The sequence below is a fragment of the Pyxicephalus adspersus genome, chromosome 5 (genome assembly GCF_032062135.1).
Source record: "Pyxicephalus adspersus chromosome 5, UCB_Pads_2.0, whole genome shotgun sequence".
Taxonomy (NCBI): domain Eukaryota; kingdom Metazoa; phylum Chordata; class Amphibia; order Anura; family Pyxicephalidae; genus Pyxicephalus; species Pyxicephalus adspersus.
In genome coordinates, this window is record NC_092862.1 from 139,203,071 (window position 1) to 139,210,067 (window position 6,997).

Genomic DNA, 6,997 nt, shown 5'->3' on the forward strand with positions numbered 1-6,997 from the left:
TTTGACACTGTTGATCACCCCCTTCTAATACAAATCATGGCTCCATTGGTATCAGTGACACTGCTCTCTCTTGGTTTGCTTCCTATCTGTCTGACCGCTCCTTTCAAGTTTCTTTCAATGGTAACTCCTCCTCACCCACTCTCCTCCCTGTTGGTGTTCCCCAAGGGTCAGTCCTTGGACCGGTTCTCTTTTCTCTGTACACCTCCTCTCTCTGTAGTCTCATATCCTCCTTTGGCTTACACTAACATCTGTATGCTGATGACACCCAAATCTATCTGTCCACCCCTGACCTGTCTCCCTCGGTCCTGGATAAGGTCTCATGCTGCCTGTCACCCATCTCATCATGGATGTCTGACCGATTCCTGAAACTCAACCTGGATAAAACAGAACTCATCATCATCCCCCCCTCAAATTCCAAATCTCCCCCTGACATATATCTAACTGTTATAACACTGTTATTTGTCCCCTTCGTCACCTTTGATTCTGCCCTATCATTTACCCCCCATATTCAGAACATTTCCAGGTCCTGTCACTTTCACCTACGCAACATCTCCAAAATCCGCCCCTACCTGTCCCCTGAGACCTCCAAACTCCTTATACACGCTCTTATCATCTCTCGTCTGGATTACTGTAACATCCTCCTCTCTGGTATTCCACTAAGCCGACTCATCCATCCTTCCCTCCGCTCCTCTTCCGCTGCATCTCTTTGTAGTTCTCTTCATAGGCTTCCATTTCACCTGAGAATCAAATCTGCAAATTTATCTCCTGTGCTTTGCCTTCAAATCCCTACACAGTTCTCACTTACCATTCTGACCAGATAGAAAAATACCCCCCTAGCCGCTCTCTTCGCTCCTCCAATGACCTACTACTGACTTCCTCACTCATAACCTCATCACACGCACGGTTACAAGACTTTTCTAGAGCTGCCCCAACTCTCTGGAATGGTCTTCCTCGTCCTATTCGGCTTGCTCCTACTTTCTTCTCATTAAAAAGAGCTCCTAAAACCCAATGCTTCAACCTCACCTACCCGTCTTCTTTTGTCTCCCAAAACTGTCACTACTTCCCATCACTCCATATCCCCCCCCCCCCCCATTGTGTAAGACTTCCCCACCGCCTAGATTGTAAGCTCTTTGGGGCAGGGTCCTCTCCTCCTTCTGTATCACTGTCTGTTTCTGTCTGTCATTTGCAACCCCTATTTAATGTACAGTGCTGCATAATATTTTGGCGCTGTACAAATCCTGTTTATTAATAATAATAATAATAATAATAATTATACTAATAATAGCCTCTTCAGTCTTGGAGAACTGTAATAAATCAGGGCCATTGAATTAGGTCTCAATGTGCAGGAAATGACATCCAATTCTCGTCATCTCCCCTTGGAGGCACAAGTTCTATAAAAGCATTACAGCTGGTGGTCATGTCATCGCTGTAATGCATTAAAAAATTCTACGAAAATTCTCAACCAGAGCAGCAATTTGCAATGGGAAGGGGAAAAGGAGCAAGTCGTGCATTTCGTGTTTTAACAAGAACAGGTGGGCCGAGTCCAAATAGGAGGACCTTGCTTAGATTGCCTTTTGCAAAGATGTCTCTTCTGCAATAAATCTTTATAAAGTACACTGAGCGCGCATGTGTAACTCACTGTTGGGTATCCCAGCATTACCCCTCGGGCATCACCGGTCCCTTCTGCAATATTAGACATGCTCGGTCACATTTTTTTAAAGTTAGCTTTAGTTCTCAATGATGAGCCTAGAGATGTTGATGCCAGGACCATCCATTGACCAAATCGACCCAAAGCTCCCCAACCATCTCCCCATCCCCCAAGAGCACCCCTGGACTATCCCTTTAAGTACAGAGACCATTCAGCCAGCGTCAGGTTGTGTTTAGGAACAAGTGTGGTCCTGTCCTGTTTTCTATAATGAGACATGTTGTGAACATGAGCGTCTAAATACAAGCGAGGTGGTTTTCCTGGCAGCGTATGTCTCTGAGTAAACACGACACGTTATCATTATCCTTCCTCCGTCACGCTAATTACACTTTAAAATTTCCGAAACGCAGTGTGTGGCTTATCTAGTTTTGGCACCGGTGAGTGAATCACATCGCTATGATGCTCGCTTAGGAATTCTGACGCCTTAAAGGCCAACTCCACCCAGTTGGTTATTCCAGTTTAATCGAATCACCTGCGGGCTGTTGACGTCATTTGACTGATGAGATACAAGGTGAATCTTTGTTAGGAAACAGGGAACTTCTCTGCACCAATCAGAATTGAATCTGGATTTAAGAATTTGCCTGTTGAGGATTTGAATGGAATTTTGATATTTTCAGCCATGGATGGCTCCTCGTTCCTGGTGCTTCTAAGCTTCCATGCAGCCCCTAGCATAGTGGCCTAGGCCCTCCCTTTCTCACAGCCAATGGGATGGTTTGGTGATATCAGTACGGCCCCTGCGGAACAGCAAAAGCATAGAATCTGCCTCCTATTATATGCTAACCTCTGGAAGTTCATTCAGGAAATAATTTAAGAGAAACACACAGCAGCCCGATTCCAGAGAGCGCCATGCAGGATCAGGGGGAGGGTTTGGGAATTTTTAATGACATCGCTTGCAGAGGTTCCCTCTGCACAAGACCACTAAATGGCCAGCAGATAGGCTTATCCTTGTTCATGAAACTCAAGATTTCATTATTAGTCTGATAAAAGGAGGCTGCTGTACCATTGACTTTTCCAATAGTACTACTTCCTGTATTATTGCACAGGCTCTTGAAGTTTTTCTGTGCTCAGTGGTAGGTGTATGAGTGTTTTGTTTAGCCATAGGGGGTAGAGGGTTATTTCACTGCACATTCACAACAAATGGACATTTTCTTTACACAATCACTGAATATATGAGGAATTTCAGAACACAGGATCATGTGACAAGATGCTTCAGTCCCACACAGGCTGTGCTATGAAAAACCTGCTGAAGCTAATGTCAATAGGTTTGTTCTATCACTATCATTTGCAAGTAACAAGCAGCCCATTCAAATTACTTTGCCTAGGCTGTGATGATGTAATCAGTCCGCTTCAGGCAGCAGGAGGCATTTCCTCAGTCTCCTATCATTCCCAGTAATCAGACTGCTACATTGTAACTTTGCTGCATGCCAAGGGACAGATCAGTATCAGCCACTTGTGAACACTTCCAAGAATGCACATGGGTGTATCAGTCCAGAATCATCCCTGGAAAAAAGACACCGGCACTGCCAGGGAATATATATCTTTTTTATATCTCATACAATATAAAGGCGACAATAATTGCTCAGGCTCTTACATTAGTGGGAAAATTTTAAACTTTGAATGACATTCCAAAGACTTTTTTCCTAGCACACACATTGACTGATCTGCTTTCTTGTGGGAGGTTGGATTGCACACAATAATAACATGTTTGATTTTAAACATAACTCAACTATAAATAGTAACATGCTATAATTGTAATAAAACCTTCATTCAGTGTATTCCTGCTGAAAGAATGAATTAAGTGAACGTTGTCGCCACTTAGTGGTGAGATTTGGGATTTCAGTACATTTTTTATTGCTTTAAGCAGCAAGGAGAAGCAACTGAGGCCAGCAAACTATTAACAGTGTAATATCTGTTTGATAAGTGCAAAACATGCATGCCAGAAATCCTTTAACATTTGATGGTGTGGGCAGAGTCCGAGGCAGCTGCAATAAAAAAAATTCAATGTAAAGAACCCAACAAATATGTAAGAAGAAGTAAATGTTACAAAGGTGAATTTATGCTCCAGCCTAGATCAGGCCACAAGATACCTGCACGTACACAAGCCCCTTTTGAAATGAATAGGCCCACTTGCTGCATTTACACTGAATATTATGTGTTAACCGAAGGTGAAAAGTGCAAGACGGCGATTTTTAAAAACCCCGGCTCGGGTTTCCGCTCTTAGCCAGCCAAGATTTATGAAACATTTAGCTTTTAAGAAGAGAGCGGCCTTTCCAATGTCTTTCCAATGTTTCCTGGCCGGCAGGTTCATGTTAACGATATACAATGTAACTTGTTAGTGAGAAATTTAATGGCGGCCATACAACAAGGCGATTAATATCACCTGATTCCGATTTGTTGGAGTCAGATTAAGATCATATTACAAGATTTATTTTTTCAGAAATTCTTAATATAAATCGGTAATGACATAGGTTTAATTACATGTTAGGTCTGATCAGACAGGTTTATTAAATCTATAATTAAAGGGAATGCAAAGTGGTTTTATATGTTTTATTTTACATTTTAATTTTTTGTTGTGGTTTAGGTAGATAGATTTGAAATGCATTTAAATAATTCATAATGATTCTTTTGAAGGCAACAGGTGAGTAAGTCAGGTGTGCTAAGATTTTCTTCTTGGTGGCCTTCTTCTCCTGTGGCCTCCCATGTCCCATTGGGAGGCCACAGGAGAAGAAGGCCACCAAGAAGCAAATCTTAGCACACCTGACTTACTCACCTGTTTTCCATGCCTGGCTGACCATTCCCTGTGACTGGCCACAACTATATCTCTTGACCCTTCTCTTGCCTCTAGCCCTTTGGATATTACACCTGGATGACCATCACCAGTGCTTCAGTTGACCAAGACTACATCGCTTGACCATTCTCTTGCCAAATAATTTCCAACCAGGGTTTCGTGGAACATCAGAGTTTCTCCAGAGTTTTCTTGGGGCTCCTTAACCTGTGGAACCCTACAGACTCTTCCAGAGTCTGCTGGTGCACTTGTTGTTTTGTTTCCCATGTCTTGCTGTACCCTGTGTCTGACTCCAGCTATATCTCTTGACCCTATCTCATCTTTAGGCCTTTGGATATTGCAGCTGGATGACCATCATTATACTTTACCAAGCTACATCTCTAGCTCAGAGATTCTCAACCAGGGTTCCTCCAAAGTTTGTTTGGGGATCCTTAAACCATGCATTTGTTGTTTGGATAGCCCGCTGATGCATTTGTTGTTTGGATACCACCTCTGGAAGACTAGGTGTTTGACCAAGGTTACATTGCCTGACCATTCTCTTGCCCAGTGATTCTCAACTAAGGTTCCATAAAACACCAGGGTTCCTCCAGAGTCTGCTTGTACACTTACTGTTATGTTTCCCATGTCTGGGTGATCATTCCCTGTGTCTGACTTCGGCTATGTCCCTTGAGCATTCTCTTGCCTCTAGCCCTTCGGATACGACACCTAGATGACCATCACCAGTTTTTAACCAAGCTACATCTCCTGACCATTGTCTAGCTCCATGTTTCTCAACCAGGGTTCCACCATAATTTGCTTGCGGTTCCTCTTGAACTGTGGAGTATGCTGGTGCCTTTGTTATTTGGATATCACACCTGGATTATCATTACCAGTGTTTGACCAAGGCTACGGTACCTGACCCCTTTTTTGCCAAATGATTCCCAACCAGGGTTCCATAGAACACCAAGGTTCCTTTAGAGATTTCTTGTGGTTTCTTAAACTGTGGAATCCCACAGACTCCTCCAGAGTCTGCTGGTACATTTGTTGCTGTGTTTCCCATGTCTGGCTGTCACCTGTGTTTCCCATGTCTGGCTGTCACCTGTGTTTCCAGATCAATCTCTTGCCTCTAGCACTTTGAATACCACACATGGATGACCATCAGCAATGACTGACCAAGGATACGTCTCCTGACTATTCTCTACCCCAGTAATTTCCAACCAGGGTTTCATAGAACACCAGGGTTTCTCTAGAGTTTTCTTTGAGTTCCTTAACCCGTGGAGCCCCACAGACTCTTCCAGAATGTGCTGGTGGATTTGTTGTTATGATTTTCCATGTCTGTTGATCATTACAGGTTTCTTACCCCAGGTATGTCACGTGACCATTCTCCTGCCTCCAACCCTTTGCATACCACCTGGATAACCAGTGTTTGACCAACGCTATATTCTCCAGACTATTCTGTAGCCCAGTGATCCTAACTAGGGTTCCATGGAACACTTGGAATGCTTTAGTGTTTGTTTGGGGTTTCTTGACCTGTGGCTCCTCCAGAGTTTTCTGGTGCATTTGTTGTTATGCTTTCCATTTCTGTCTGATCCTGTTTATATCTCCTGACCACTCTGTCCCTTCTAGTCCTTGGGATATTGCAGCTGGACGACCATCACCAGTGTTTGACCAAGTCTACATCTCCTGGACATTCTCTAGCCCAGTCATCCGCAAACAGGGTTCCTCCAGCATTTGCTTGGGGTTTTTTGAACTGTGGCTGATTGACCTCCTATTTCATGATGCTGGCCTAGTTCTGGAGTCAGCATCACTTGGCAGAGCCACCTGCCTCCAATGATATTTTAGGTGTCTCTAAGAGTAGCATTTTATCCACCATGGTAGGGGGAGGATTCTTTCTACTGGCAACCAATTTATGGGGCTTTTTTCTCACCGACCCCCAATAAATTGATTTCAGCAAGGCTTTTGCAAAGCTTGAATATTGTTTTTGGGTTCTTCAAGGATAGAAAGGCTGCATCAGCTTCTGGCCCTTTGGAAACTGCATCTGGAAGACCATCACCTGCATATGACCTTGACTATTTCTCCTGACCACCCTTGTGCTTGATGTCTTGCTGACCTGTCCCTTCTAATGCTCTCTGGACTCCCTAGCCATGCCCGGGTTCTGTTCTCACTGCTGGTCCTCTGTTGCTCTTACCATTTTTTGCCATCTATTGCACACTAAAGTCTTGGGGAGCAACCCAGTGCTGGGACGGCCCAATATGCTTCAAAACACTGATCAAGTGCTTGCTTTAGGCTACATACCCGTGTTTTTGCTACTATACACGACATGGCAATGGCAATGAAACATTTTAAAGTGTTCAAGATGTATAAATGTACAGTTCAAACAACTAAAGATGAGCAAATCTGCCCAGGTTCAATTCACCAAGGGTTTTGGAGAACTACGTTTGAAATTTGGAAAACCCAAAGTCCATTGATGTCTTTGGTGAGGGATTCTATTTTTAAAATATTTTTAGGACCAATTGGCAAGCAATTGT